This window comes from Acromyrmex echinatior, chromosome 12, assembly GCF_024713525.1.
Source record: "Acromyrmex echinatior isolate Ae372 chromosome 12, ASM2471352v2, whole genome shotgun sequence".
NCBI lineage: Eukaryota > Metazoa > Arthropoda > Insecta > Hymenoptera > Formicidae > Acromyrmex > Acromyrmex echinatior.
In genome coordinates, this window is record NC_141863.1 from 12,295,911 (window position 1) to 12,307,625 (window position 11,715).

An 11,715-nucleotide genomic window follows, 5' to 3' on the forward strand; every position below is an offset into this window, starting at 1 on the left:
TTTTCACTGATGATGACTCCAAAGTGAGCCGAAATGTTCGATATAATAAATGAAGACAACTGCCAACATTTGAGTATTATTTACATCTCCTAACTCTTCGCTCTTACATCAGCATTAGACTCTCATTAGCATTGTTCTAAAGTTCTAATTATTGCTTTTAAATAAAGGAGTTTTTATTATATTTCATTGTAGTCATTGTATTTTTTCTAATATTATATTGTTGAAAAAACTTAGATGCAAAATACATTGAAATATAAATCAATTTTATATACTCAATTCTATTGACATTAACAAAAATTCTGATTATACTATATAAGTAAAATATAACATATTTATTTGTAACTTTTTTAAAAACTGAACAGAAGTTATTTGTTATAAACAATAAAAATTAGAAATGACGTTTTATGTATTTCAATTCTTTTTGTGCGGCTGAGGATTGGTAACCTTAGGTACGATAGTATATAAAGACATGTCGATGAGCTTAGAAATCCTATAGGACCTTTAGATGCGCTGGAAAACAACGACCTCTGATGACTTCGGAGGAGTTTGGACTTCACTTTAGGATCCCCTTAAGGGGATGCTGGAGCGAAGGCCGAACTTGATCAAGGTCGATATTACAGGTTTTCATTTCCAATGTATAAGCTGCTTACGCCCTCTGAAGTTAATATGATCATGCAGGAAATTCGATCGATTAATTATCGATATTTTTATTCCGTTTCCTACATTACCATCTTAACAGGGACGTGTATTAGGATCGGTCCCACAATGTAAGATTTATTTTAGAAAATTTTCCAATTTTAGAATTGAAAAAAAAATAAACATAATTGAAGTTAATCTTATATTTGTAGAATCGGACCTTAGAAATTTAGTTGCATTATATACATATTTAGTTGTATTATATACACATGCAATGTAGGCCGTGTTCTAATATATATCACCAGTACTAAAAGTCTGTAATATATATAAAATACAGATTTTTAATTAATAGATATATCGATACGAAACCGTAATAGCACTTTTTTCTTACATCCAATGCCATTTTAGGTTACGATAATATATTATCATAAATGAATAACATAATATATATATAGATATTCATGCAGATATTCTCTATGTCCATTTTTGCAATATTAAAATTTTATATTATAATGTGTATAATGATATATAAAATGTAATTCTAACGTTGTATATAAAAAGACATTCATGAATACGAATTACAATTACATTTTATGTGTATTATAATATATGTGTATATACACAATAACACAAAAAATATTATTGACATATTAGTGAAGACATAAACATGTTAGTGAATTAATGATATATGCAATATTAAAATTATATTTTGTACATTATTGTGTATATGTACATTATAATACATATAAAATATAATTATAATTTATATTCACTAATAATGTTTTGTTATATTTTACAACAATGTTAGAATTATCATAGTATAATGTACATACAATTTTCTATATTAGATATATAGTCGACATATTAGTAATGTATAAGTACTATAAGTATCTATCTCTTTTTATTAGACAGAGTAAAAAGAGTTACATTATGTGCAATGTCGTATTCATTTATATATATATATATATTGTTTGAGATCGGTAATTCGAAAGGAAAGCAAGAATTCTTTCAGTCGATCGACATTAATTGTCATTGAACGCATGCACAAATTGAGCTCGTGATTTCATCTCAAACATGATTTTAATCCTCGTTAAAATCATCAAATTCGTCGTTCTTTGTTCCTTTTAAAAACAATTCGTTACACGCAAACAAGTTGTCGTTACCGGCAACGGACAATCGAAGGTTCTAGAACAATTCAATTGGCGCACGCGAGCGCCGCGCTCCGACGAATACGTCACGCGCTGTCACCAATCCCACGCACGGATTTTCTGTCGCGCATGACTGTTACGTTGAACGTCGCTAGAAAAGAATCCAAAGCGCCAATCAATTTTGTACACCTAATGCCACGTAATAATTACGATTGTGGCAAATTTTTATTGGATTTTTCCCAAAAGGGAAAGCTCAGGCCGAAAGCAATAAATGCTTCGATTTCGCCGTCCTCCTTCTTACTTCCAAAAAGTTCTTAGAGTTCTTAGAGTCATAATCTCGCTTCGTAAAATCGCCGTGCTAACCGTTTAGTGAAATCGCTATAAACCGAAACTTTCGAGAAGCTTCGAGGAAAATCGCCGAGATTTTCCATCACCGCGATTCCAAGCTCAATTTGGAAAAGGTGACCGCATTTAATATTCTGTTAATCTGATCTTTAATTAATTATATCTTTTGACTTTGTAACTGAATACATTAAAGAAATTCTTTTGTTAAATTAAATGAAACGGAGTTCTCTTCACTGTCGTGCATCATATCAACCTTGTGCCGTTTTCTCACTCGAATCTTTCCGCGCGGTGCGCTCTCGCATATATATATATATATATATATATATATATATGAAACACGTGTCCATATATTGACAGTAATATATGTTACATCTTGACTAAACTCTAAATGATAGGAAAAATCATAGGAAAAAGTGATACTACAACTGTATTTCGATATTCACTGCGAGTACTGAAATACGTAACTATAGATTTTCAGTATTGACAGTGTACATTGACACATGGACCTATATAATAGCATTTTTCCTGTCGTACAATGTCATTTTAGGTCAGGATGTGATATGTATTAGCTATATATAGATATATTACACATATAATATACATAGCTATACCATTTTTTGCTATGTTTAATAAAAATATGTAGAAGTTAATCATGTTAAAATATTAGTGATACTTAAATATAATACACACATAGGCAATATTGTACAATATTGCATATATGTACTATAATGTGTGAATATACATACGTTGCAGATAGAAATTATCAATGCTAAGCTGTTTATACATTCTCTGTGTTTAAATGTGCAATATTAAAATTGTATACATATATAAAATATATATATAATGCATGTATATATATATATATATATATATATATATATATATATATATACACACACACATAAAATGAGGATTTATCAGAGGATTCGTAATTTGATTATTTTTTTTAAGATGTTACGTCTGATCATCTGCGTTTAATTATCGTTAGCTTTGATTTATGTTCGTTGTATATTCTGATATTGAAATATAAAAGTATATATCACTAATATTTGATCATAAAAAAATATATCTCTTTTTATTAAACGTAGAAAGAAGAAGATATCAGTACACCTTTTTGTTATACGTAACAAAAAGAGATGAAGTAGCTACACACATATGTGAATATGAATTAGAAATATATTTTATAATGTGTGTACACATCATAATGCACATAAAATATAATTCTAATATTCACTAATAGACTGTGTCTATATTATATCTGCATGAAAAGCTAAGTATGAGTAACTTCTATCTCTTTTTATTATGGGCCTTCTACAATAACACATTAGTTACAAATCAGAAGTCAGAAGCTAAAAATTGATCAATCACAGCCAATTTTTAGCGTTTGACTTCTTATTTATGGCTAATTTATGGCTTATAATTGTAAAAGGCCCATTTAACATAATAAAAAGAGATGGAATAGTTACATATGTATGTGCAATGTATTTACGTACTGACATGTTACATCCTAAGTTAAAATAACATTGGGAATAAAGGAAAAAGTGCTATTACATTACACGTGTATACATGTATTTCAAATACATGGTTGCATCCGAAAATATATCTAAGTCACAGTCAGAGTGTTCATTTAGTATACTTATTGTAACTTGCTGTTAGTCAACGTACATTGACCTGTAAGTGTATATATTTGCTAAAACACTTTGAATATGATATACTTACATACATTTCATAAACGTACAGCATCGTACAAAAATTATGCATGTGACTATTGACTGTGTAATGTATGTTGTATATATATATATATACATATATATATATACATACATATATGTATAACATATATATTATATAGGGTGTCCAAAAAGACTCCGGATTTAGGAGCTGAATATAAAGGTGACTATAACTAATCGTAAAGGAATGTGAACGTGTATCGGCATGCATAGTACGCCAAAATATAATGCGTTGCCCTATGATTCACGTTCTACGATTCAATTACGACCATCCTTGTGCCAAGGCTATTACATAACGTTTTTAGAAAAAACGTTTCAGACAAAAGTTGTAAGGTTTCAAAGAAACTATTTACTGATATTCAGTTTTTTTTCTTCATTAATTTCTTTGTTTCGGTTATGTCAAGCAATTAGCTTTTGATTCCATCATGACAATGCATCTATTTGCATTTCTTTAATTGCAGACGCAAAATTCTATAAATTGGTTCCGTAATTGTATTTCACCAAATTTAATAATCGAAATGCTTCTGCCAATAAATTAAAAATAGTCAGTACATATATAAACGCTTTTGACATTTATTTGTAACTAGCCAAAGCACGATTTACGGCTGTGGCATTTTGTTATAGTTAGTCAGCTCACAATTAACGCCTCTGACAGTGAATTAAATATAGTCAGCCCACGATGAACGCCTCTAACATTTGTCTATAACTAGCCAAAGCACGATTTACGGCTGTGGCATTTTGTTCTAACTAGCCAGCTCACAATTAATGCCTCTGGCAGTAAATTAAAAATAGTCAGCCCACGATGAACGCCTCTGACATTTGTCTATAACTAGCCAAAATATGATTTATGGCTGTGACATTTTATTATAGCTAGCCAGCTCACGATTAACGCCTCTGGCAGTAAATTAAAAATAGTCAGCCCACGATGAACGCCTCTGACATTTGTCTATAACTAGCCAAAATATGATTTATGGCTGTGACATTTTATTATAGCTAGCCAGCTCACGATTAACGCCTCTGGCAGTAAATTAAAATAGTCAGCCCACGATGAACGCCTCTGACATTGGATCATAATTAGGCAAAGCGCAATTTATTGTTATAACAATAAATTTAATCATATCACTTGTATGATAAATAAAAGTGATATTTTTACGAATAACATAAAGATGCTAACCTTTCTTATTCTGGCTTTATAGGGTGCCAACAAGAAACACACATCACAATAACCAATTTTGGTCTTCTAGAGTGCTTTCCAACAAAAGACACAGTGCGACACGGTGCATTATTACAATCTTGTATATTACGATAATACAAGAATGAGATATTGTACTGAGTCGCTTGTTATAAAGTACCCATAACCTTCTCTTATCAAAGGCAGACAATATTCTGCTACTATTTTTTCTATTTTGTGAACAAAAAACACTATATAAATATATATATATATATATACACATATACACACATATATACATACACATACACACACACACACACACATATATATATATGGTGTGTGTAGAACACTACTACACTACACTACATTGACAGTACTGTTGTGCGGCAATGATACTGTGAACGCGGGTCATACTGGTTACAGCTGATTGACTAGTATAATGCCGTTGTTTTCTATACATACAGCGTCACGCAAAATGATATATGTATGCACATATATATATATATATATATATATATATATATATATATAATACACATACATACAAAATATTGTTATTTATCACTCTAAGAAAAAGATACATAATCGATATCATGATCACATTATCTTTTCCTTAGCGACTAATTAAGAAAAGGCGTTCACCGTATCTAAATTCACGTTATTGTAAAAAGACTCTCTATTATCTTTGAAGTTCTATTATTGATACGTCATTTAAATGTATTCTCCAGGTTTATTCCACTAAAAAAAAATACAAATAGATGACCAGATGTATGATGCGGTAAAGTAAAATTTTATATTACATTCTGTGGCATAAAAACGTGATCAGTAACTCTTTGAAACTGAATGTATCATAAAAATAATAAAGTAATATTTTAAAAGTACATTACATTTAGTAAAATGCATTAAGTTATTAATATGATGTTCAATCACCATTATTAAGAAAATACAATATTATGTAGGAAGGAAAATATTTTCATGACAATTTGCTGGAAGGTATGGTCGCAGCATGTTTCTTATCTATGACACTTTTGAGATACACGTCCACGCGTGAGCGGTTCGGCCGTCAAGCGTCGAGCGATTGTGAAGGAAAAGTAGGCAGCATTTCAGAAATCGGCTCGAAATGCGCAACTAATTTCGAGCACATTGAAGTATACGTATATAATTTTTGAAATTTTATAAAAAGTATATTTGGAGTAATATGTTTATTAATAAAATTTAATAAATAAAATGTTATTTATTAAATAAAAATTAAAAAAGGAAAAAGCAGAATCGAACATAAGATCTCCAATATTCTGATCTTGCACCCAACGCCCGAGACCACGCGTTCTTGCAGATCACCTCGACGAACGCGATACATATAGTGTATGGAAAGTCGTAAACTATTGTATATCTCATCAATGTTTACGTTTTGAAATCATTTTTGCATTTGCATTTTTGCTACGTTAATGAGAAAGATATATGATTAATATAATTTAATAAAAAGAAAATGAAAGAATTTTAATTCGACAAAAATTGGAGATTTTCACATCTGCTGGAGTATTGAATATTAGTCCAAGAAACCGAAGTCTGTCAAAAAAAAAAACGGAGAACTGGCAACCGTGTTCGTGATTTAAAATTCTTTCAATTTTTGTTATTTCGATAGAGCGAGACAGAGAAAAAACAAACGGATAGAAGCTCCGATTGTAATCGGTGAGTCTCCGCGCGGACACGCCGAACTGGGCCCGCTAGCAAAACAATGAGTCATCTGTCTCTGTCCTTCTCTCTGTGGTCGCTTGTTTCTAGCGACCGAAAATATTTTCTCGACGATCTCGACCGCTTGGCGTGTATCATAAGGAGGAAAGAGACATTCTAGACAATACTTAATTTTTATTAAATTATATTAATCCTTTGCCCTACGATTTAAGTTACGATGGCGCGTGCCATAATTAACAGCCTGGAACATATTGTTTATGTTTGGCTCGATTTCTTTACCACGAGTCTCACATGATATTAGTGAAAGAGTTAATCATATACCTTTCTCATTAATATATAATAGCAAAAATGATTTCAAAACATGATAGTTAACGAGATATAGTTTACAATTTTCCGTGTATTTTATGTACCACGTTCATAGAGGCGATTTGTAAAAACTCAGCGTGGTCTTGGGCGATAGGTGCGAGATCAGAATGTTGAGGATCCTATGTTCAATCCTGCTTTTTCCTTTTTTTTTTAATTTTTTTTTTAAATAAATAACGTTATTAATGACAACATATTACTCCAAATATATTTTTATAAAATTATAGAAATTATATGTGTACTTTAGTGTGCTCAGAACTAGTTACACATTTCGAGCCAATTTCTGAGGTGCTGCCTATTTTTCCTTTACAACCGCTCAACAGTCGACGGCTGAACCGCTGGATCGCGTGCGGACATGCATCTCAGGAGCGTCACAGTATAAGAAACATGCTGCTATCATACCTTCCAACATGAAAATTATCATGACAACATTTTAGCATGAAAATTATTATAAAAATATTTTCTTTCTTACATAATTGTTATTTTCTTAATAATAGTGATTGAATATCATATTAATAAGTATATATAATAATTTTTTTTTGGATTTTTTCTAAAGGTAAATTGAAACGTTTAGAAATACACATATAATTTCAATAATTAAATAAAAATATATTTAGCCTGTAATATATGTTTGTTAACAATGTCTTCAATCACTTATTTAAAAAAAAAAATTATGAAAAAAGAAAAAAGGAATTGATCATGAGATCTCTAACATTCAGATCTCGCATCTTACGCGTGAGACCACGCCGAGGTCTTGCAAATCTTTTCTATGAACATGGTATATAAGGCTCATGGAAAAGCATAGAAATATCCCGTAAATTCGTGTTTTGAAATTATTTTTGCTATTATACATAAATTGGAGGGATATAGGATTAGCATAATTTATTAAAACTTATATTTTATCTATAATGTTCCTTCTCCTCTTAATTATACACATTGAGCGGCCGAAATTTTCCAGAAAGCATTTTCGGTCGCTAGAAACAAGCGACCGTAGAGAGATGGGGGGGGTGGAGAGGAGAGGAGAGGAGAGGAGAGGAGAGGAGAGGGAGAGAGAGAGAGAGAGAGAGAGAGAGAGAGAGAGAGAGAGAGAGACTCTGAAGGATAGACTCGCTGTTTCGTTCGACGAGCCCAGCTCGGCATGCGAAGTCTCACCGATTACAATCGGAGTTTCTATCCTTTTTTGTTTTTTCTCTGTCTCACTCTGTCGTACTTCTGTTTCAATAATTCGTTCTGCAATTCAAGAATGTGATTTCTATCGATTCTGGCATCATCATCGATACATCAAGAACGCATGATTCCTTCTCTAAACAATGATCTTGATATATATTTCTATATATACAAAAATATATTATTATGGCGTTTCCGGCTGATAATATATTGCTGATTTATTTACAATGGTTCAATCCATTTCTATAGTTGAATAGCAATACTACTTCGTTTGTGCGCGACCGATAGGAGGAATGGCGCTTCTTACTAAGACTCGACATCCGAGTCAAAAATGTGCTGTATACAATAATTTCAGACCTTGCATAAGTAGCTGGCGATTTACAGAAAACCTCAAAGAACAATACTATGTTTGCAGAAACGAGTTACGAGCTTTAGTATAAGAACAAAGTGTATTCGAAAATTTCATTTATATGCTACGTCTGTTACGAGATTGCCGCTTGTCGTTCCGACATCCGAGCAGAAAGAAAGCTCAACCGAAACACATCACATTCCGAACCTTGATATATGTATGTGTAAATAATTAAGTAAATAAAGTTTAAACATGTGTTGTATATATGTACACGCACACACACGCGCGCGCGCGCACACGCATACATACGCACACGCGTATGTATGTATGCTATTATATATGCATATATATATATATATATATATATATATACACATATATATACACATACATACATATACATACATATATATATATATATGTATATGTTATTTTATATATATGCATCAATAATTTACTAAATAAAATGTATGTAAAAGACAGAACAGTGTAATTAAAATAATTATCTTCATTTGTATTCATATGTAAATAATATGGTATGTTTCTTGTTTAGGAAGAAATTATTTCAACAAAATTGAAATAACTAATATCATATTTATTTTATTATTTTTCCTCTCAAAAGAAAAAACTTTGACCAGAGCACGTTTTGATTGATATGGGCCTGAGTAGGTCGATAATTCAGATCATTTCTATGGTTCAGCGACGCACTTTTCATGACAGCGCCGCTGTCGGAATATCGCGGAACTAAAATACTGCTCAGTTTCATGGCTACACGTCAATTTCACTCGTAATATACAAACGAAATTTTTGTACACGCCTTTCTCTTATACTAAAACTCCTATCGCGTTTCTAAAAGCATAGGATTGTTCGTTTCGGTTTTCCGCAATTCGCCAGCTACTTTTCATGAACGTGCAAGATCTGAAACTCTTATATGCAATACATATTGTGATGTGTTGACTACAGAAGCCGATAACAAAACTGTAAGTCTTTAATTTTCTTTCGTTTTTCGTATTCAAATGTAGCTGGCGACTTGCGTTGTTGTCGATACTTTAATTGTGGAGAAGGATTTTTCAATCCATAAACTCAGTTACGAGAAAGGCGTTTTTAAAATTTAATGATAAAACAGGACACTCCAGCATCCCCTTAAGGCTCCTGACTACTCAACCAAGAACTCTGCGTGACAGTGGTGACACAGAATCAGACAGCGATCTGATGAAACCGGTAGCCACATACTTAAGAACAAAACCCATCTCCGTGTGCCGCCTGCGGCGCGCCGAGAGTGAACGAGATAGCGAGCTCCTTCTCATAATAATCACTTGTTTCAAGCGATCGAAAATGCTTTCTCGGTAGCCCTAAACATAATAAGGGGCGGGGGGGCATTCTAAATAACATATAAGTTTTAATAAATTGTAGTAATAGAGTACCTCTTCCATTAATCCAGAATAGTATAAATCATGTTAAAACGCAACAATTTACGAGATATTTAATTGTTTACGATTTTTCATGTGCGATATATTTTATATAGTATACCTTTCCTTCATAAATTCGAGTAATAAGAATAGTTCAATAGAAGTAGAATTTTACAGGAAAAAAATTATAAACCAGCATTTCTTTTCACCAGCATTTCAAAAAGAAAGTCTCGGAAGACTATCAGAAAAGAAACGCGTACGTTCGAGACTCGAGACTTGAGAAGAAAATATGCGAAAAAAAATCGAATAGTTGTAAAAAGCTTTTCACTTATAAAACGAAAGATATTCATTGTATGGAAAAAAATCAGTATAAAAAAATGTACGTATTCAAAATAACTACAAAATAAGATGTGGAACTTTAAGATTGATCTATTAGTTCAGTAGAAAAAAAATTTAAAAAAGGCCTTTTTTCACGAGTTCTCTGTTCATTGAAATTTAAACGCAAAGCTTTGAAATTCTCGTAAAATGTCCTCATAATAACGAACAAATCTAGCCCTGAACAAGCCTGAAATGTTCATTAGTTTTTGCAAAAAGCCATTTGTTCTAAAAACTTATCTGCGGTAAACTTAATTTCTTCATCTTTGAGCAGTCGTTCAGCAATTTACAGAGGTGATTTTTCTTTTTCAAGAGTTGCACTATCACACTTAATAACAAAACAATTTTTTGTAGTTAAACTATAAAAAATGACTTTAAAAAATGAGTATCGTTTTCCGTATAAAAAATGGAAATAATTTCATTAATATGCATCATATCAAATAACCGTGTGAAGCATTCAAAATCTGACATTTTTCTACGAATTTAAAAAAAATATTATCCTCCGATTATTAAGAGCAGAGATAACAATTTTTTTTTTAAATCACTGTGGCTCTAGTTTTTAAGATTAATAGTTCCATCTGGCACCAATTTATCAAGAAAGAATTGACTTTGCTGTTAAAAAAATCTCGAATTATAACCATGAAATTTTTAGTTTAAAAAATTTTGTCTTTTCTGAATTTTATTTTTTCGGTTTATTATTAAAAAAGTTTAAGTATGGAACGCATGTATGATTAACAAATTTAAGTCACATTAGCTACGTTTCTTTATTATGCTGTAAAAAGTATCCAGTTGACAATTAAATGTACGGAATTATCAGTACAAAATTGTTTTTGTGAATTTAATTGCAGATGCAAATATAAAAGATATAATACTAACTTTCGCAAATATAAAAGTAAATCAACAGTTACACTAACATTTGGCAAATTATTTATTATTTGTTTACATATGTCATATTTTCATCTGCAATTAAATTCACAAAAATAATTTTGTACTGATAATTCCTTATATTTAATTGTCCAATTGGACTTTTTACAGCATGTTAAATAAAAAAACATAGGTAATGTGACTTAAATTTATTAATCAGACATGCATTCCATCAAACATTCCATGATTTTTTAGTAATAAGCCGAAAAAATAAAAATTCAAGAAATAAAAAACTAAAAATTTCATGATTACAATTACTTTGCGAAACATTTGGTTAAACTATTAGGTGTTGGAATTAATTCGTAGCGTTTTACAAGTGATGGGAAGTACTTTCATTAATGTATTTTTTAATGCTCATGTGAAATAAATAACATTCTTTCATTAAAAACGCTACGAAGTAATT

The 11,715-nt window shown here is 31.1% G+C and overlaps 2 long non-coding RNA genes across 2 annotated transcripts in view; one reads left to right on the forward strand and one right to left on the reverse strand.

Moving 5' to 3' along the window:
- Positions 1-573: 573 nt before the first annotated feature.
- LOC147907923 (uncharacterized) lies at positions 574-1,010 on the forward strand. Its single transcript, XR_015546995.1, has 2 exons — positions 574-767; positions 849-1,010. It is a non-coding gene; the product is annotated as an uncharacterized LOC147907923 (long non-coding RNA).
- Positions 1,011-5,749: 4,739 nt separating this feature from the next.
- Positions 5,750-11,715, reverse strand: part of LOC147907924 (uncharacterized) — a 112,639-nt gene continuing 106,673 nt past the window's right edge. Inside the window, exon 2 of the long non-coding RNA XR_015546953.1 lies at positions 5,750-7,490. This is a non-coding gene — a long non-coding RNA (uncharacterized LOC147907924). The remainder of the gene's footprint in view (positions 7,491-11,715) is intronic.